Source organism: Medicago sativa, chromosome 1 (assembly GCF_051527215.1).
Source record: "Medicago sativa cultivar Bolivia chromosome 1, Bolivia_mono, whole genome shotgun sequence".
Classification (NCBI taxonomy): domain Eukaryota; kingdom Viridiplantae; phylum Streptophyta; class Magnoliopsida; order Fabales; family Fabaceae; genus Medicago; species Medicago sativa.
The window spans coordinates 28065296-28088401 of record NC_140749.1 but is presented as its reverse complement, the minus strand read 5'-3'; the positions used below and the strand labels follow the sequence as shown (position 1 = coordinate 28088401).

The window sequence follows — 23106 nt, the reverse complement described above, 5'->3', positions numbered from 1 at the left end:
TTTGAGTTTTAAATTTATTACTAACAAGATTCATAAATTGACAAAAAAGTAATTGTTTACCTCTTATAAATAGAACCAAAAAAATATAACGAGAAAGATTAATCGTTAAAAACAATAGCGCTTCAACTCTAATAGACATGTGCGATAGAACGGATGACAATGGAGATTATATCAACACCACTTCAAATGTAGTGTATAAAGAGATATTCCAAAATGTGTGAATAACTGTTGTATGTCCTAAAATATTGATTATGTTGAATTGTTTTCGTTATCTATATAATAGATCATATTGCAATATATTAGCTTTTCCATTGTTTATGACCCGGGCGGTAGCACGGGTAAAAGTTCTAGTTTAGAATAAGAGAGACATAAAACCCTAGTAACCTAAAATCAGAGACGAGAGAAACAGAAGAACATGTACAGCAGCAGCTGTGCTATGTTAACTGAAAAGGGATAAACGAAAGCATGGACCGGGACCTGCGGTGAACATGAGAAAAATAAGAAATTAGCGCCGCCACCTACAATTGCTAGAGAAACAAGAGTGTTTGTTGTTGAAACCAAAAATCCTCTTCCATAGGTGAGCATATTTCACGATTTAGTTTTATATACTATATTATAAACGTTTTTTTGTTTGTTTTTGTTTATAGAAGATAATTAGAATCTTTTCGTAGTCATATTTTGGGATTATTATTTACTACGAGGATAACACTAGTGTAACATGATAAATAGGTATGAATTTGACAGTTTGATAATATTTATTTTGGTTGACAATGAATTATCATTGTTTCTTCATGTAAAAAGTGCTAAAGTGAAAATAGGTTGATTTTGTTTACAACAATTGATATTGGTGAATAGATAATTGGACATTGATTTAAATACCGGATGGTCTTCTGCCTTTTTAGAAAATAAAATCATGAGTACGATAGCCAATTTAATTTATTTTAGCATGTTCAGGTAAATGTATTTTAGCCAATTAAACCACTGTTGTAAAAATTAGGAATAAATTATCTCTATAAAAGTAAGCATCATATAAATAAAAGTGTCAATTAAATATTAAAAAGAATAATCAAGGGAGATTTCAAGGAAACTTATCTGTTCTTGAAATTGCGGTGATTTGCAGTCGACAGAATCGAAGTAAACAAACACAAAACCATGGAAGGAGATAACCTGCCAAACAGTAATCCATTATATAACATGAGGCGTGACAAAGTCACTGTCTTAAGGATTTATCCGCCTCATAAGCGCATATCCTCCCAGGATACAACATGTTCTTCCTTGATATGAATCACATCAGAGGCGACAGAACAGTTTGAATCTGATAAACAAAGGAGGATGCAACCCAGAATTAAAATAGTTGGGAGAAGAGAAAACTATAGTTTGGCAGGAAAGGAATATATTGTTCCACCGTATTCTTTCTATATAGATATGTATAGATCCCTTTTTTCTTGTTCAAAGCAATGGAAAAATGCACTAATAAAGAATGACCGTTTCTTCATTAAAAATAAGTAACGTGTGCAAATTAAATCATCATAAGGCCTTTGACCAAGCCAAGATAATAGGGAGGTAGTAAGACTAAATGAGTCATGGAGAGGTTTAAGGAATTTTGGTTAGCAAGATGGGAGAATAACAAACCGTCACATATTTATTTAATAATAATAATAAGAATAAAATAAATATTTATCTACTAAAATATTTTTCATATTTCTCATTTAAAGAAAAAGTAATTAAACTTTTGAAATATCTTCAAAATTTACAACAATCCCCCACATATTTATCTTCAAAATTTACAACAATCCCCCACATATTTCAAAAGTTAAAAAAATAAATTGAAAACGGACAAAATGAAATTTTCTGGGTAAACATCGTAGATGTAATGCATCGGAACGGTGTAGCAAGCTATGGAACCCGTCCTAGACTAATGAGACTTAACACACAGTGAATTGGTTTAGCAAGCTATGGAACCCAAGACACTTGTTGTATGCAAGAGGTCTCACAATCACATTACCCCCCCCCCCCCCCCCCCCCCCCCCCCCCCCCACAATTCTTGCTGTTACGCGGTTGTGCGCTAATATCCCGTGCGCGTGCCTGGTATTCATGAGTGCTCTAGAGACCCGCCAGGTCTCATGCAAGCGGCCCCACTTGACACTCATATAGGTGATTCCATCTAGTGCATGCTACAACCAAACACCACCCATAAGGGCTTATGGTAATCATTAAAAGCCTTTAAAGCTTATCCATCAATTTTATATTATTTAGCACATCTCATCCATTATCGTACATTATAGGAAAGAGACAACATTATTTTAGTGCTAACAGAACTAACAAGTAACTTGTTTTTACCCATTGAACCTTCTTCATGGGATCTCCAATCACAAAGGTTGGGTTCCCATTACTTGTCGTTTCGAGTGGCAAAGTCTCATTTCCCTAAATTTCTTCCCAAGGGGTTTTATATACGGATCCGCTAAATTCACAAATATTGACTAAGACGTCTCTAAGTCAATTAACCACATATTTCATCAAGTTTATAAAAATAAACTCGGATTACACAATAAATCAATACAGGTCGTTGTCTATTAAGCGACAACATGTTCATCAATAAGATAAAATCTACTTGTGATTTATTCTCATTGGATTCATATCTATTTGACATCTTTGTATTATTTTAATACAAAGGTTTATTCATACTGTAAACAATATCTCATATATTATCAAACTAATTTCCATAATATACTTCATCAGGTCTACTTAGATAAATACTAAGCGACAACATCTTTACAAAGGGGGAAAATAAATTTATGATTAGTTTTATTATACATGTATACTTGAAAAATTTTCAAGCTGCAATACCCCCACAATACGTAAAATAGGTAGATTTCTATTCAGGTCTACTTGAATTATTTTCAAGTGACAACATATCTACTGTGCTTATGCTTCGTGATTTTTTTACAGCTTTGCAATTAAACAGATAATAAAATACTCAAAATTTTGTAAACAATATCTCCTGTGTTTATTTTACTCATGTATATCATAAATTCTCTCCACAAATTTCTCAATATCATATACTTATCAAAACATTATACCATCACACTTCCTTATAATCTTACATCTAGTACGATGCAGACAAGAACAATTCAATCCAGATAAACAATTTGATTAATACAAAAATAATTAGATCATCCATGCCATGCTCAAAGTTAAAAATCACACAAGCGCATAAACTAGCAAATTAAGCCTCATAAAGCCTATAATTGTCTAACTGAGTTAACATCAAGAAATAAATATTGTGGTAATAGAGTGGGATAAAGAAATATAAGGATAAAAGCATGGTATCTACTATCAGGAAATAAGATGAACCAGGACTTACAACAAATCCAAAGATTATTCCCAAATTTTTCTTTTAAAAGAAACTATTCAAAACTGACTTGAAAATTCGATAAAATATAAACATGACATATTCACAAAGTTTCACTAATTTAGTCATTGATGTCTTTGTGGTATATTGATAGAGCCAAACCGCAAGTGCACGGTCTATCGAAGTAATAGTAGTAAAAGAGTATCGTTCCGCTAGGGAGTTATGAATTCGATTAACTTTTAGAGAATGATTAGAAGAGAAGAAAGATTATAAAATAGGGGGTTTTAAATAAGAGAAAATAACAATAATAAAATAAAAGGAGCCTTGGGACCATTGGTTCGTCATAACAACAAGTCCTTCACTAGCCAAGACTTTAACTTCTAATTTCATGTTTTACACCTTAATTTCTAAAGACCTGTTTCCCTTTAGCCCCTCACCTTTCCGATGAAAGTCCGGTGAGAGTTTACTCCTAGCAACCAAGCCTATTTCGCTGACTTGGCTGACTTGATTACTAGAAGATGCTTATAAGGATTGAAACTACTTGTGTCTCAATAATTGCAAAGACTATTTCGCTGCCTTTGCAATTATTGTTTAGATTCACTTGTTCCAACATCAAAGCTCCGCTTTCGCTTTATGAATTGATGTTTGGGATGATGGATTAACAATTATCAAACCCTTCACTTTCGCTTCTACAGTTTGATAATGGTTAATTCATGTTAAAACAATGAATCTAAATTAGAAATCAGAATTACATGAAATTAGGATTAAAGCATGGTTCGATTAGGATTACGTCATTAAACTTATCCAACAATCCCAAGACAAGAATAGTCTACTCACTAACGTTCATTGTCGACATAGAGAAGAAGGAGAAGAAGAAGAATATAAAATAACAATTAAAGTAAAAGTGAACTTTTATTCCAAGAACAAAAGATGAATGTTTATGATGGAGTGCTACTCTATTTATAGCTTTACAATTAACTTAAAATCTAAGCAAATATAAGGGCTAATTAGTAAAACTACAACAGAGTAACTTGGGCACGAAGAAAAAGCAGCAAAAGAGATTCTGGGAGGTGGCACGGCCGTGCCACATGTTGGCACGGGCCGTGCCAAGCTTCTGACTTTGTGGAGGCATATTTTTGTCTCGTATCTTCGTATTTTCGCACTGTATTTGCTCCAGTCCTCTTTCTTTTGCTCCAAGACACCTTCCACCATATATTCGTTCCTAAAATATAAAAATAGGAAATTGAAGTAAACTAGCTCAAAAAGGAAATAATATTTAAATAAAATAAATTCAAATCTAAATAAAACGAAACTAAATAATGCATTAAAATAGACTAAATATAGACTCATCATATATACAATTTTCTTGATCACTGTACTATTATGATAATGAGAGTGAGGATGTTTATATATGATGATCATGATGAATTTTAGTGATGATGAGAATGACGATAACTATACTATTATGATGATGTAAGTGAGGAGGTTTATATATGATGATGATGATGATGATGATGATGATGATGATGAGAGTGGTGATGATGATTTGTGTGCTTGCCTTAGAGTCATGCATTTTAGGGGGAGTCTTCAATTAATATGTGGATTATGTGACTGTATACATGTATTACTTGTCGAATTTAATTCTTTGTGTTCATATAGAGTCTAGAGCATGGTGTCGTGCATTAATGACGAGAAAAGTCCAGTAAAGAGTGCCAACAGAAACTTCATGGTTGGTTGGTGCTTAATGTAACACCCTCAAACCCCACTAACAATATTTAAAAATAAATCATAGTAAATACAAGGTTTAAGGTGTTATTTCTTCAAAATAAATCAAATAAAACATGCTTAGTTCGGCTTTCATAAAAAATTTCGCAACGGAATAATTACAAACTTTCCAAATATTCTCAAGGTCTCAACAACATAAATCAATCTCAGAATACATCAAATAAAACTCCATATTCATAACATAGTAGAACAAATAACAAAAATAAAAACTTCCGACGAAAGTCCTAATCAGAGCCTATAACTAGACTCCAAAAGCAATAAGAATATGAGGAAGCGTCAAGCTAGTCCTCGGTGCTCACGCCGTCTCAAGTGAACTCAATCATGCACGTCTACACCACCCAATAGAATGGCATAGTCGGAAGCCCGGAAAAGGGAGGTGAGATAAATATTCAACATAAAGAATATGAATAAACACAAGATTTCAGTTTCGTTCCAACCTAGTTGGAATGTTTCTGTCTCTCCCTAATGCCTAACCTAACTCAAGATTTATAATTAAAAAAATTAATTAGACAATTTCAATGAACCTAAAAAGTGAGTTTTTTTTTACTTATAATAAGGACCGGAGGAAATATTTTAAAAAACCAACAAATACTAGATTAATTCAGTATATTATACTAATTAAAACTGTGTGATTTTTAAGTCAAAAAATATGAGAAACGGGCCAATATTGAAGATCTCATTGTCTCTGGTTCAACTCCTAGTTTTTCATTATTTTCATTATTTCATTTTTAAATAGCGAGAGAGTACCTTGGTTTTGGCCTAATTTATCATTTATTTAAGGCTCATATGTCTTCAATACAATCTTTTTTACCTCCAATTCAGTCCAACTCTCTTTAATTCATTATTTTCATTATTTCATTTTTAAATAGCGAGAGAGTACCTTGGTTTTGGCCTAATTTATCATTTATTTAAGGCTCATATGTCTTCAATACAATCTTTTTTACCTCCAATTCAGTCCAACTCTCTTTAACATATTTGTATAAAATTGTAAAACTCTAACAGTAAACATTTTATTATTCTCTCATAAAAAAAACTTTAAAAACTTATTTTCCCATATTGTTTAGAAGATATTCGTTTGAAGTTTTTTTTTTAGGAATATTCATTTGAAGTTGTATTTTAATATTATTGATTAGAATATGACTTTTTTTTTGAGTTAGTTACAATATTGATGTTATTTTCAATTTAATTAGAAAATTGCTCTTTAAAAAAAATGACGTTTTTTATTTTATTAGGGGTGTATTTTTACTATGAGAGTCGGACATCCAATTTCATAGGAACGACCCTGAATATTATATTGGGTAATGTTAACACAAAAAAATAAGACTCCTTAGAAATTAAACTTCAGTTTTTTGAAAATGTCACTTGGTTGATAGATAAACAGATCGAGACTTGGCTTCCAAAAAAATAAAAATTAGACTTAAAAATCATTAAAAAATAAACAAATTTAAAACACACTAAGATATTCAATAATTCCATTAAGAAGTATTACGATAGGTAAAATATTGGGTTCTCAATCCCTCTGGTATTATTAAAATTGTGTATTACAACAAAAATTCAGCATCCCAATTATAGCTAAGAGGATCCCTTGGAGATTGAATCCTACATGTCCCTAATATCACCATTCCAATTATAGCAAAGAGGATGGTCTGGTTGAGTCAAACATGGCCCTGCTTTCACTATATAATAATTAAGAGTATCATCTTTTTCATCATCTCTAGATTGTACGAAAACATTAAACTTACGTTCCTCTTGATTACCATTCCAATTAAAAATACACCAGAATTATGTGCCGCCAAAAAAGTTATGATCAAATTTCCAACCAAAACTCTCACCATGGTGAAGAGTATGTTCTCCAAGATCATCATCTCCAGATCTGCAATGAAGGTACATATCCAAATTGTCTTCTAAAGAGTTAGCAACATTCACATGTTTATGGGCAACTACATGAACATTGTGCATTGATAGCAACATCAACGCACATAGCAGGAGCAATTTTTTGGTTAATAGAGACATTGCACTTTCAATAACTCTTTATTTTTTAAGTGAATAACTTTTGTTATATGAAGGTTACACTAATTGTTAATAGAGAAACATCTATTTATAGGCATCTTGGAAAGAAAACAAATATATTAAAAAAAGTTGAGATATGTATTTTAAGGTACTAAATTTAAATCCCCTCGAAATATTACTTTAAATTAAAAAAAAATGGTCAACAATGTCACTTTATTATTTTGGAAAGAAAACAATTTTTTGGTCCGTAGAGATATTACACTTTCAATAAATCTTTTTTCTTTTGGAAGTGAATCACTTTTGTTATATGAAGGTTACACTAATTGTTAAGAGAGAAAATGTATTTATAGGCGTTTTGGAAAGAAAACAAATATAAAAAAAGTTTAAATATGTATTTCAAGATACTAAATTTAAATCTCCCTCGAAATGTCACTCAAAATTAAAAAATGGTCAACAAAGTCACTTTATTGTTTTGGAAGAAAATAATTTTTTGGCCAATTTAGACATTACACTTTCAATAAATCTTTTTTTTGGAAGTGAATCACTTTTGTTATATGAAGATTACACTAAATGTTACGAGAGAAACATGTATTTGCATTTTGGAATGAAAACAAATATAAAAAAAAAAATATTGAATATGTATTTCAAGGTACTAAATTTAAATCTCCTCGAAATGTCACTTTAAATTAAAAAATGGTCAACAAAGTCACTTTATTATTTCGGAAAGAAAACAATTTTTTGGCCAATAGAGACACTACACGTACTTTCAATAAATCTTTTTGTTTTGGAAGTGAAACAGTTTTGTTATATGAAGTTTAGACTAATTGTTAAGAGAGAACATGTATTTATATGCGTTTTGGAAAGAAAACAAATATATAAAGTCTTCACTGTCTTCGGCAAATCGAGCATTGGCGAGAATGCATGGTATTCCTTCGACTAAAAAGTTTAAATATGTATTTTAAGGTACTAAATTTAAATCCCCTCGAAATGGTTTGCTTAATGAGGAAGTTTATGTCTCGCAACCATCCGGTTTTGAGGACCATGAGTACCCCGATCATGTTTTCAAATTAAAGAAAGCTCTTTATGGTCTCAAACAAGCTCCTAGAACTTTGTATGAGATATTGAACAAGTTTCTATTAGAAAAGGGTTTTACTCATAAAAAAGTGGACAACACCTTGTATGAGATATTGATGATATCATATTTGTGTCCACTCGTGAAAGTTTGCGTGGAGAGTTCTCAAAGCTTATGCAGGGTGAGTTTACCTTCTTTTTTGGATTGCAAATAAAACAAGTCAAGGAAGAAACTTTTATTATCCAAACAAAGTATTCATTGGAACTTCTCAAGAAGTTTGACATGCAAGGTTGCAAGTCCATCTTTACACCTATGGCCTCGGATCTTTCAATCGACAAGGATGAACATGCTATCAATTTAATGCCAAGAGGTGTGTGATCATCCAATTGGTTGTACATGATTGCTTTCATCTCCAACTGATATATAGGAAAAAAAAATGCATTGATCATACATTGCTTTGGTCCATTCACATTATTAGCTTATTCAAAGTCAATCACGCTTTTTGGCTTGTGTTCCTGATAAGCCATGTACCGTTTGATAAGCCATGTTGCTTTGGTCCATGGAAAACCTTTTTTGGCTTTGAATTCAATTTGGGTCAACATTGAATTCGGCGGTGAATACACATTCGTCTTACTTTCAATTGGTGTTGACTTGCTGATAAGCCATGTACCGTCTGTCACGTAGTATTTTGTGTAAGCAGGAGTGAATTCTGATGTTGGCAAGAATGAATTATTGCCTATTCCAGCGGCCAAAGGTGATTCTATTTGTATCATGAATATGAGAGAAACTTGTAGGAGTGCTGATGACAAGTCATCTTACGTTATTCTTAGCATGTTTTTTAGTAATTTTAAGTAGGTTTTAGCAACAAAAAAGAGAAGTATTAGAACAATTTCCTATGATTAATCAAACCTTTCTTATAAGCGATATTGACACCCAGCATGATTGCAACATTGCAAGCAATATTTTAATCAAACTCGTGCAACGCACGGGTTATATACCTAGTTATTGGAATTTGATGCTTACTAGCTCTTCAAAGGTTTTGAGTAGTAATTGGCAAGATTTTAACTCACATTTAATTGATGTAGAATTTTGATAAAAAAAAAAATACATTTATGTGTTGTGAGAGTTTTGTCTCTTTTTTGGTTCTGGATTGAACCAAGTTTATCGAAACTTATCAATGGCTTCCTTACCGTTGTGAAATTTGATGCTTACTAGCTCTTCAAAGGTTTCGAGTAGTAATTGGCAAGATTTTAACTCCCATTTAATTGATGTAGAATTTTGATAAAAAAATACATTTATGTGTTGTGAGAGTTTTGTCTCTTTTTTGGTTCTGGATTGAACCAAGTTTATCGAAACTTATCAATGGCTTCCTTACCATTGTGGTGATTCTTCATAGCTTAGCATTCCTTCTTGGATTGAAAGTGAGTGGGACACGTTCTTTTACCATTCCTTTCCCTAAAACCATCTTTTTATTTTACTTTTATTCCTATACGATTTGAGTTGTTCATCAAGTGGTATCAGAGCACGGTTTCGTTTGGGACAATTTTTGTTTCAAATTCGAAGTCTCTTCATTTCCATTGTTATCATTGCAATTAATTCCTTCACTTCACTTTGTTTTTAAAGTATTAGAAAGAAAAATGTTTCAAGAAATACCTTGTGGAGGGCTTCTCATGGTAAGGAGAATGTTGGGAAATCAAGTTATGGAAGAAGATACAAGTCAAAGAGAAAATATTGTCCCTGGATATTGTAGATCCCATTGTCTTTGGTTAAACTCCTAGTTTTTCATTATTTCAGTTTTAAATTAATTTTTTTTTCTAGCATGAGAGGGCCTTGGTTTTGGCCTAATTTATCATTTATTTAAGGCTCATATGTCTTAGATTCAATCTTTTTTTACCTCTAATTCAGTCCAACTCTCTTTAAAATTGTAAAACTCTAACAACAAACATTAATATTATTCTCTCATAAAAAATAAAACTTTATAAACATTTTTTTTCCATATTCGTCTTAGAAGATATTCATTTGAAGTTGTATTTTAATATTATTGATTAGAATATGATTTTTTTTTTTGTGTTAGTTACAATATTGATGTTATTTTTAATTTAATTAGAAGATTGCTCCTTAAAATAATGACGTTTTTATTTCATAGGAACGACTTTTAATATTATAATGGGTAATGTTAACACACAAAAAAATTAGACTCTTTAGAAACTAAATTTCAGTTTTTTGAAAGGTCACTTGGTTGACAGATAAACAGATCGAGACTTGCATCCAAAAAATAAAAACTAGACTTCAAAATCGTTAAAAAAAATAACAAAAATTTAAAACACACTAAGATATTAACTAATTCCATTAAGAAGTATTAAGATAGGTAAAACATTGGGTTCTCAATCCCTCTCGTATTATTAAAATCGTGTATTACATTAATAATTCAGCATCCCAACTATAGCAAAGAGGATCTCATGGAGATTGAATCCTACACGTCCCTAATATCACCATTCAAATTATAGCAAAGAGGATGGTCTGGTTGAGTCTGTAACACCCATACCAGACGTATCTAGAAAGTCTAGCACGTGTGTTTAATTTAGTACTGGATACATTAAAATTTACAACATTAAAACTGCCAGATGAATAATCTTATACAACAAATGTGTTTGTACAACATAAATACAACTCAGCTTTTCATAAATATACTATATGCAACCTTGTTTGTCCATACATCCTACAGCAATACAAACAAACACTTGTCGCATCATCCATTCGGCTACTAGCTTGCTAATCCAACCTGTTTATCTGAAACAAATAAGGATTGGGATGAGACATAATGTCTCAGTGAGTTCCCCTAAATCCTAGGCTATAGGCAACCTCAAGGGGAAACCTACGGTCACCACGTGTCTACATTACAACCTGGCGGTTGATTATACGTGTGTGAGGACTTGCATATTTAGACGGTAGTGCATACTAGTGCCGTCATAATCATATCTTAACTTTTTATAGGCTTACTATCATACGTGTCATGGCGGTCAAGGGATCCTAGGACCGCTATCTCAAGATATGTTAAACGCATCAAGACTTATCTTAACATATTCATGACACCATCCTAAACCGGACGATTAGGGGAACCTAAGGTCGTCATCGGCATAACATTCTTTACTTGATCTATTCCATATCTTATACTTATCTAATAGCATCTCATGCTATTGCTAGTAAACATAATCTTACATAAATTCATTCTTGCATATACATAACATAGTCAGGGTCATACTTGGTTAGCGTTGAACAAACATTAATTATCTTGATTCATTTTACGGATAGTCCCGGGTGGAGTAACCCCGAGAACAATCCCATACATGACCGATGTACGTACATCGGACTCCCTCGGTGTCGTGCGGGTCCCTTGCGGCTTAAACCGTTCCCCTTAGGTCGAGAACCTCCCGTATCCCCCTGGCGTGGATAACAAGAGACACGAGCACCTACGTCTTGTTTACTCGGTGACATGCGGGTCCCTTACGGCTTGAATCGTTCTCATCATGAGAACCCCTTGTATCCCCCTGATGTGGATAGCAAGAGACATGCCACCTACACTTATTCATTTTAATCATAACATAACATATCATGATAGGTTAAACCTATTTATGCTTACATGTTTACCTCGGAACCTTGATCGATCCGATTAATGGTAAAGTCTTATACATACTTGTTCATGCTTGTACGTTCTTAATCATGGTGGAGTGATTAACTAATCAAACCACATCTTAACATACATGTTATCTTATTCTTGTTCATGTGTGAAGATAATAAACTCCGCGTCTTATCATTCTAGGGATTCTTTCTAAACATGCTAGTTCTCGACTAACTATGTCGAGGCTCTAGTTATTTCCCTTGCTTAAAGAATATCTTGCTACCCCATTTCATATTGCTTAACATTCGCTCTTGCGTATCATCTATAAACAATCATTGTTAATGATTTGCCATGCCTTAATCTTGTTTAAAACCTTGTTTGGAATTGTACATTAAACACTTGGAATTGAGGGGTTCATTTTTCAATAAAAGTTTGCAAGAAACGAAGCTCAAAATACATTTCGGGACCTCCGGAACGTTTTAGAACATTTTCACAAAGTGCTGTCTAAAGCTGTGAACATTTCAGAACGTTTTCATAAAAGTGCTGTCAAAAGCTGCCTGGACGCTTTGAGGACGCTTTTGAGGACGCTTTAGCGTGCTGAGGACGCTTTTGGGACGCTTTAGCGTCCTCCAAGCGTGCAGGTCCAGTAGTTACGACATTTTGGACGCTTTAGCGTGCTGTGGACGCTTTAGCGTCCTGCCATCAGTCCAGAAGTGCAGAAATCGTATTTTGGCTTAAAATCTCAAGTTCCAAGTGATCTAATGCAACCCAATCATCCAATACATCATAAAAACGTTATATAACATGTGTATGGCAACAATTAACAATAATTGCTCATAATTAACACAAAGGGGCACTAAAACCCTAGTTTTAAAAACTAACATAATTCATGTTTTCATCACAAGATTATACAACCCAAAGGTGGGTAATCTAACTATGGAACTCACCTTAACATAATTTACACATGATTCCCAAGCTTTAAGCATTATCTTCACTTCACATGACCAAACCCTATCTTCTTGCCCCTTTTTGCTTTCTTTGCTCAAACCAAGCCAATCTTATTGTTTTCTTGCAATCCATAGCATCATGATCTTTGCTTGATCATCTTTACTCCAACCCAAAGCTTTCTAACCAAAACCCTAGTCTCAAAGGAATCTCTATGTGAGGAAATAGAGATATTAATCCAAAGCTTCTTGTTGTTCTTAAGAGAGGTGGAGAAGGAAACCATGTTGTTGTTTGATCCATGGGGGAGAAGATTTGATAACATGGTGAGGTAAGGAGAGAAGAGAGGGAACCGATGGAGAAGAGGGAAAGAAGAGAAAAGCCTTGCCAACATCTTAGGAGAGAGAATGGAGAAGAGGAAATGAGATATTTTTGGTGTCTCAACCAATTAAATATCCTTTCCCTCGCAATTACCATATTACCCTTGGCTTAAACGTATTTAATACGGCTATGATACTCTATCCGTATTAAGCTGACATAACATAAAATATTTCCAATAACTTACTTTTCATGAATTAAATTCATCTGACATAGTCAACAGGTAATATACCGATACTGTCAGGCGGGATATTACATTCTACCCCCCTTAAAGAAATTTCGTCCTCGAAATTTAGAGATCGACTACCAATCATCATGGCAAAAACTTACCATTCATGATCTGAGCCATACATCTTCTATTCATACATATTCAAAGGGTTCGTCGTATCATGTCCTCATCTTGTTTCTTAACCCACATGCAACTGAACATAACCTTCTGGATCTTAATATCCCTCAAAATGGAGAGTTAACTTGTTACATCAGGATTTAGAACATTCCTTGCTACATATAGACTTATCTTTTCGGACTCGTATCTTACCCGCTTAACATAAATCATTCATAAAAGTATCTTATCATAAACATGAACACTCAGGATTTGCCTTTTGACTGGAGTCCTACCGGAAACCAGGTTTGCCCTGCAGTGCTTACTTGTAACTTTAAAACATCATTTCATGCATACATAATTTTATCGGGTAAACATATAATTCATACCTCAGTTTTCTCGCTGAGTCTTGAGACACACGCCTCTTACTTGCATTACTCATATAAATCATTCCATAAATCTTGTATCTCTTTTCAGAGCCTTAGGAAATCTTCCAATTTCATTGCAATCTAATTGCATCTTATTGCACCCGAACTAATGGATAACTCACATATCTTGACATGAGAAAGTGGAATTAACAATACCATTCATCTGACAATTAATCACCAACGTTGTGGTTCACATGCTCTTGAAACTTTCTAGCCAATTTACTTGCACATACATCATACATTCTTAACACATCTCCGTGTATCTCGTAGGATATTGGCTTCATACAACATTGTCGTTTCCATAACATGTGCATACTTTCAAGTGCCGCCTCTTGTTAAATGATAACGATATATGTTCTAAAATCTTTCTTAAAGAATTTTTTTTTTCCTTAAACTTTGGTACTCGGGTTCTTGGAACGAATATATACATGACTAAAAAGATTTTATCATTTCCAAAACTGAATTTGTAACGGTACCACAGAACCACCGGACGAGTTTCTATATTTTGAAAAAGATTTAACAACTCGCCCCAAACTTGTACATGATAAGTTGGTCCTGAAGCTTGTACGTCTTAAGTGAATTTACTTACGACGTATCTCATCAGTTTCGAAAATATATAATTCCATGAGTTTAAAATAAGCAACGTTCCCAAGTTCTTTAATACCAATATTAGCTTTTAAAAGTTATAAAATCATGGTTTGACATGTCTTAACAAGTATCGTTGTCACTCAACAAGTATTGCATACAAAAGTATGAATCTCATAACGCATCACTCAAAAGTTGCTTCTCTCCCATGATAACATGCTTAACTTCGAAGATAATTCTTCCCTTGTTTAACCGATATACATACTTGCCATACCGCTTACATATCCATAGGAAATCCTTGGACCTCTTAACATTAACTTGTTCCTCTTCATCTTACTTAGGTGACGACACATACTTAAAACTTTTACTTTAGCCATCAAGGCTTGAATACAAATTCATCCTTACTTATCACATCGAGAACTCCTCGCTTGTCTTACGATGCATTCTTGTTAAACTTGTGTTACCAACCGAATATTCTTTCACACTAAAATTCCATGTTTCATGATTAACGATTAGCTTCCATAGCGCTACTCTGATTCCCACCGGTTGGCTTAAATTAATACTCTAATCCGTTAGAGCAATTGAGACTTCAATTCATGCTTATCACTTGAATACTTACTTCTTGAATTGTTCTCAAAATCCTCCATGTTGCAACCAACAACACAACCTTATACTTGTCTTGTAAATTCAAAACTCGTGATAACTTATCTTATACTCATAATTCTTGACTTGGGGGTAAACCTTACGTTCTTGCTAGTTGCATTCATCATACATATCATACTTGAACTTGTTTTCGAGAAATCTCGAATTCCTCTAACCAACTAATCTAACACTTGAACATATCTTGCTTGACATTTAACCTTGTACCTTCACATCCTCGTATACTATATTTTGCTTAATCATATCAATGCTTGCTCGTTAATTTTTCTTTTAAAGAAAACTTCGTACACTAACGTATGGGCCATTGACGTTGATGATTTTCTACTTTATAAATATATTCTGAGTTTAGGCCCCGGTCGTTGCTTTAAATTCATAGAACGAGTTGTTAACACATACGCGCCATCAAATCTAGACTCTAATAAGTCTAACCCGCTCTACGAGTGTAATAGTAAACCGGTTCCTAGAAAATCTCGTGAATTTTTTTTCAAAATATCAACCTCAATCACCCATACGTGTGGATATTTTTAAAATTCTTTAAACTTTATAACTCAACATCATATCGAGCCTTAGCAAGTCTATTAAGCAAAACATAGAATCGATAAATACGCTACAATTCCTCAAAATCCGAGAACCTTCAAACTCTTAATCTGAGATCTTTCTTGACTCTTGACACATTAACCTCCAAAGCTACCTTAAATCGTATCGATTTCGTCGATGGTTGCCCATGTCTTTTCCTTGAAAAAAAAATCTTAGGATATGATATGCATTCGTTACTTGAGGTCACAAAATATTTTCGTCACACATAAAAGATTATTGCGAAGACATCTCCCCAATAGTCATTGCAAACCATAGGAACGAATTGGTAGAAAACAAAAAGTTTCGTCCCAGGCTTGCTATTGGTGAGCTTCTCCAACTCTATTTTCCAGAAACATTCTTTGTATGAACTTTTATTCTCAAGTAACCAATGCACATCATTCATTCCTATCATCGTGAAACATTCTATAACATATTCATGGCAACATCAACCTTTTTGATACAATTCTTGGCACGTCAGAAATCAATGCCTTAATCCGGATAACACAAAACTTTCTCTTGAATCCTTATCTTCCTCCACTACGATTAACTTACCTCTTTACGTTGTCAATTACGCAACTTTCCGCACATACATGTCCTTAACTTCATTCACATATTGCTATTCCTGAGAGCCTGCCGACTCCGTCAACATATGTCGACTCCTATCTATCTTGTAACCTTGCACTGACATTCCAGAATGTCATAAACCCGTTCCAACAACTACTCTTACCGAAACTTTCGGTCATGGTTAAATACATATATTCAACTTCTTCACTTACGGATACATGGAGTATCACTATCATCTTACCCGACATTGTCGGAACGTTCATTCTTAACATACCTTATATATATTCCCGGAGGATTCCCACTTTTACTTGCTTTGTTCACCGGCCACCTTTTGGCACGGTCAAACTTCTTCATCACATACTTCGTTCCTCCTGGGTCCTATTCAGCTCTCAGGCATCCATTCTAATCGTTGAATGCTAAATTGAGTTGATCAGGCTCAACTAACAACAACAACTAGAACATTTACCCGGAACCCAATGGTCCCACTCCCTTAGTTGTAATTTAATGACCCAAGGCACGGTCTGAATCGACCTGCTCTGATACCAAATGTAACACCCATACCAGACGTATCTAGAAAGTCTAGCACGTGTGTTTAATTTAGTACTGGATACATTAAAATTTACAACATTAAAACTGCCAGATGAATAATCTTATACAACAAATGTGTTTGTACAACATAAATACAACTCAGCTTTTCATAAATATACTATATGCAACCTTGTTTGTCCATACATCCTACAGCAATACAAACAAACACTTGTCGCATCATCCATTCGGCTACTAGCTTGCTAATCCAACCTGTTTATCTGAAACAAATAAGGATTGGGATGAGACATAATGTCTCAGTGAGTTCCCCTAAATCCTAGGCTATAGGCAACCTCAAGGGGAAACCTACGGTCACCACGTGTCTACATTACAACCTGGCGGTTGATTATACGTGTGTGAGGACTTGCATATTTAGACGGTAGTGCATACTAGTGCCGTCATAATCATATCTTAACTTTTTATAGGCTTACTATCATACGTGTCATGGCGGTCAAGGGATCCTAGGACCGCTATCTCAAGATATGTTAAACGCATCAAGACTTATCTTAACATATTCATGACACCATCCTAAACCGGACGATTAGGGGAACCTAAGGTCGTCATCGGCATAACATTCTTTACTTGATCTATTCCATATCTTATACTTATCTAATAGCATCTCATGCTATTGCTAGTAAACATAATCTTACATAAATTCATTCTTGCATATACATAACATAGTCAGGGTCATACTTGGTTAGCGTTGAACAAACATTAATTATCTTGATTCATTTTACGGATAGTCCCGGGTGGAGTAACCCCGAGAACAATCCCATACATGACCGATGTACGTACATCGGACTCCCTCGGTGTCGTGCGGGTCCCTTGCGGCTTAAACCGTTCCCCTTAGGTCGAGAACCTCCCGTATCCCCCTGGCGTGGATAACAAGAGACACGAGCACCTACGTCTTGTTTACTCGGTGACATGCGGGTCCCTTACGGCTTGAATCGTTCTCATCATGAGAACCCCTTGTATCCCCCTGATGTGGATAGCAAGAGACATGCCACCTACACTTATTCATTTTAATCATAACATAACATATCATGATAGGTTAAACCTATTTATGCTTACATGTTTACCTCGGAACCTTGATCGATCCGATTAATGGTAAAGTCTTATACATACTTGTTCATGCTTGTACGTTCTTAATCATGGTGGAGTGATTAACTAATCAAACCACATCTTAACATACATGTTATCTTATTCTTGTTCATGTGTGAAGATAATAAACTCCGCGTCTTATCATTCTAGGGATTCTTTCTAAACATGCTAGTTCTCGACTAACTATGTCGAGGCTCTAGTTATTTCCCTTGCTTAAAGAATATCTTGCTACCCCATTTCATATTGCTTAACATTCGCTCTTGCGTATCATCTATAAACAATCATTGTTAATGATTTGCCATGCCTTAATCTTGTTTAAAACCTTGTTTGGAATTGTACATTAAACACTTGGAATTGAGGGGTTCATTTTTCAATAAAAGTTTGCAAGAAACGAAGCTCAAAATACATTTCGGGACCTCCGGAACGTTTTAGAACATTTTCACAAAGTGCTGTCTAAAGCTGTGAACATTTCAGAACGTTTTCATAAAAGTGCTGTCAAAAGCTGCCTGGACGCTTTGAGGACGCTTTTGAGGACGCTTTAGCGTGCTGAGGACGCTTTTGGGACGCTTTAGCGTCCTCCAAGCGTGCAGGTCCAGTAGTTACGACATTTTGGACGCTTTAGCGTGCTGTGGACGCTTTAGCGTCCTGCCATCAGTCCAGAAGTGCAGAAATCGTATTTTGGCTTAAAATCTCAAGTTCCAAGTGATCTAATGCAACCCAATCATCCAATACATCATAAAAACGTTATATAACATGTGTATGGCAACAATTAACAATAATTGCTCATAATTAACACAAAGGGGCACTAAAACCCTAGTTTTAAAAACTAACATAATTCATGTTTTCATCACAAGATTATACAACCCAAAGGTGGGTAATCTAACTATGGAACTCACCTTAACATAATTTACACATGATTCCCAAGCTTTAAGCATTATCTTCACTTCACATGACCAAACCCTATCTTCTTGCCCCTTTTTGCTTTCTTTGCTCAAACCAAGCCAATCTTATTGTTTTCTTGCAATCCATAGCATCATGATCTTTGCTTGATCATCTTTACTCCAACCCAAAGCTTTCTAACCAAAACCCTAGTCTCAAAGGAATCTCTATGTGAGGAAATAGAGATATTAATCCAAAGCTTCTTGTTGTTCTTAAGAGAGGTGGAGAAGGAAACCATGTTGTTGTTTGATCCATGGGGGAGAAGATTTGATAACATGGTGAGGTAAGGAGAGAAGAGAGGGAACCGATGGAGAAGAGGGAAAGAAGAGAAAAGCCTTGCCAACATCTTAGGAGAGAGAATGGAGAAGAGGAAATGAGATATTTTTGGTGTCTCAACCAATTAAATATCCTTTCCCTCGCAATTACCATATTACCCTTGGCTTAAACGTATTTAATACGGCTATGATACTCTATCCGTATTAAGCTGACATAACATAAAATATTTCCAATAACTTACTTTTCATGAATTAAATTCATCTGACATAGTCAACAGGTAATATACCGATACTGTCAGGCGGGATATTACAGAGTCAAACATGGTCCTGCTTTTACTATATAATAATTAAGAATATCATCTTTTTCATCATCTCTAGATTGTACAAAAACATCAACTTACGCTCCTCTTGATTACCATTCCAATTAAAAATACACCAGAATTTTGTGCCGCCAAAAAAGTTATGATCAAATTTCCAACCAAAACTCTCACCATGATGAAGAGTATGTTCTCCAAGATCATCATCTCCAGATCTGCAATGAAGGTACATATCCAAATTGTCTTCTAAAGAGTTAGCAACATTCACATGTTTATGGGCAACTACATGAACATTGTGCGTTGATAGCAATGTCAACGCACATAGCAGGAGCAATTTTTTGGTTAATAGAGACATTGCACTTTCAATAAATCTTTATTTTTTAATTGAATAACTTTTGTTATATGAAGGTTACACTAATTGTTAATAGAGAAACATCTATTTATAGGCATTTTGGAAAGAAAACAAATATATTAAAAAAAAGTACTAAATTTAAATCCCCTCGAAAAATCACTTTATATTATAAAAAAAACTTGTCAACAATGTCACTTTATTATTTTGGAAAGAAATTAATTTTTTCGTCCGTAGAGATATTACACTTTCAAATTAAAAAAAAAACTGGTCAACAATGTCACTTTATTATTTTGGAAAGAAAATAATTTTTTGGTCCGTAGAGATATGAACGCATGACCAGTGGTTGTGGTAGAAACCTGGATATATTTTTTTTGAGAAATAGAAACCTGGATATTGCAGATCCCATTGTCTCTGGTTCAACTCCTAGTTTTTCATTATTTCAGTTTTGGAAGTTATACCCCACACCCCTACTGTTATACATAAACTACCAAATTTACCCTTTATATAAAATAAGACACAATTCACCCTTTAACTTGTTCACTTCGCTCTCACCCCCACATTTTCTGGAAAAAAAAAATGGTCGTCGGGAAAAGAAAACTCCCACTCCTAACAAACAATAAGCTTTCTTTGATGAAATCATCAATTATTGATTATTCTTCAAATTGTTTCCAAAAAAATTAATATAATTTTTTGAATAAGAAACTATTACTAAAATTAACAATTATTAAAGTTGTCCATGATTGTATTCTTTTCAAAGAGGCATTCAAAAGACACTTACAAATTCAACCACTACTCTCGTTGAAGAAGAAGAAGCATAGACCTTAATCTCATGCTTTATTCTTGTGTTTTTTTTTTTTTTATAGAAAAATGAAGAAATTTTTTTTTTATAGTAATGTATTAACATTCTATAGGAGGATTTTAGTAACTAGATCAAACTTGGATTATATATATGTAGCTAGCTGCTATAAAGTGTTGTGAGGATTTCACAAAAATCTTGAACCGGAAAGGATTTATTGTGATTTCCGGTATGCATACTGAAAATGTTAAACATGAGTCTTCCGAATAATTTTTGGAAATGTAACAATGTGTATTCCGAAATTTTTTCGGAAAAGTTTCATAGTGGAAAAAAAATATTCATAAATACATACCTAATAGAATATTATGTAGGGGGTGAACTCATACTTAATTGAGAAATGTTAAAAATAAAGATGAAAAATTAATGTATAGAAGGTTAAATAGGAAAAGGGTTAAAATTGGAACGTTAAAAGATTTGTCGGGGTGAAAGTACATATGTAGAGGTATAGGGTAAAATTTCCTTCAGTTTTAAATTAATTTTTTTCTAGTAGAGGACCTTGATTTTGGCCTAATTTATCATTAATTTAAGGCTCATATGTCTTAGATTGTTATGGGGTTTAAGTTTTGTACCCCCCCCCCCCCCCCCCCCCCCCCCGCTATCTTGTTTTTTCGCTCTCTATATATACATTTTGGTAGTCTAGCACTTTGTTAGATACTCTTTGGTAAAAATAAAAAAGATTCAATCTTCTTTTACCTCCAATTCAGTCCAACTCTCTTTAAAATTGTAAAACTCTAACAACAAACATTAATATTATTCTCTCATAAAAAATAAAACTTTATAAACTTTTTTTTCCATATTCGTCTTACAAGATATTCATTTGAAGTTGTATTTTAATATTATTGATTAGAACATGATTTTTTTTTTTTGTGTTAGTTACAGTATTGATGTTATTTTTAATTTAATTAGAAGATTGCTCCTTAAAATAATGACGTTTTTATTTCATAGGAACGACTTTTAATATTATAATGGGTAATGTTAACACACAAAAAAATTAGACTCTTTAGAAACTAAATTTCAGTTTTTTGAAAGGTCACTTGGTTGACAGATAAACAGATCGAGACTTGCATCCAAAAAATAAAAACTAGACTTCAAAATCATTAAAAAAAAATAACAAAAATTTAAAACACACTAAGATATTAACTAATTCCATTAAGAAGTATTAAGATAGGTAAAACATTGGGTTCTCAATCCCTCTCGTATTATTAAAATCGTGTATTACATTAATAATTCAGCATCCCAACTATAGCAAAGAGGATCTCATGGAGATTGAATCCTACACGTCCCTAATATCACCATTCAAATTATAGCAAAGAGGATGGTCTGGTTGAGTCAAACATGGTCCTGCTTTTACTATATAATAATTAAGAATATCATCTTTTTCATCATCTCTAGATTGTACAAAAACATCAACTTACGCTCCTCTTGATTACCATTCCAATTAAAAATACACCAGAATTTTGTGCCGCCAAAAAAGTTATGATCAAATTTCCAACCAAAACTCTCACCATGATGAAGAGTATGTTCTCCAAGATCATCATCTCCAGATCTGCAATGAAGGTACATATCCAAATTGTCTTCTAAAGAGTCAGCAACATTCACATGTTTATGGGCAACTACATGAACATTGTGCGTTGATAGCAATGTCAACGCACATAGCAGGAGCAATTTTTTGGTTAATAGAGACATTGCACTTTCAATAAATCTTTATTTTTTAATTGAATAACTTTTGTTATATGAAGGTTACACTAATTGTTAATAGAGAAACATCTATTTATAGGCATTTTGGAAAGAAAACAAATATATTAAAAAAAAGTACTAAATTTAAATCCCCTCGAAAAATCACTTTAAATTATAAAAAAAAACTTGTCAACAATGTCACTTTATTATTTTGGAAAGAAATTAATTTTTTCGTCCGTAGAGATATTACACTTTCAAATTAAAAAAAAAACTGGTCAACAATGTCACTTTATTATTTTGGAAAGAAAATAATTTTTTGGTCCGTAGAGATATGAACGCATGACCAGTGGTTGTGGTAGAAACCTGGATATATTTTTTTTTGAGAAATAGAAACCTGGATATTGGAGATCCCATTGTCTCTGGTTCAACTCCTAGTTTTTCATTATTTCAGTTTTGGAAGTTATACCCCACACCCCTACTGTTATACTTTGACCCCAACATTTTACATAAACTACCAAATTTACCCTTTATATAAAATAAGACACAATTCACCCTTTAACTTGTTCACTTCGCTCTCACCCCCACATTTTCTGGAAAAAAAAAATGGTCGTCGGGAAAAGAAAACTCCCACTCCTAACAAACAATAAGCTTTCTTTCATGAAATCATCAATTATTGATTATTCTTCAAATTGTTTCCAAAAAAATTAATAT

General features: G+C 33.6%; 2 long non-coding RNA genes across 2 annotated transcripts; both read right to left on the bottom strand.

The window, feature by feature from the left end:
- Positions 1-10774: 10774 nt before the first annotated feature.
- On the bottom strand, positions 10775-13788 carry LOC146953969 (uncharacterized). The gene is made up of 2 exons (XR_015011529.1): positions 12786-13788; positions 10775-11009 (listed from the first exon to the last, which is right to left on the bottom strand). It is a non-coding gene; the product is annotated as an uncharacterized LOC146953969 (long non-coding RNA).
- A 2283-nt stretch (positions 13789-16071) lies between these two features.
- LOC146953968 (uncharacterized) lies at positions 16072-19461 on the bottom strand. The gene is made up of 2 exons (XR_015011527.1): positions 18876-19461; positions 16072-17099 (listed from the first exon to the last, which is right to left on the bottom strand). It is a non-coding gene; the product is annotated as an uncharacterized LOC146953968 (long non-coding RNA).
- Positions 19462-23106: the final 3645 nt, after the last annotated feature.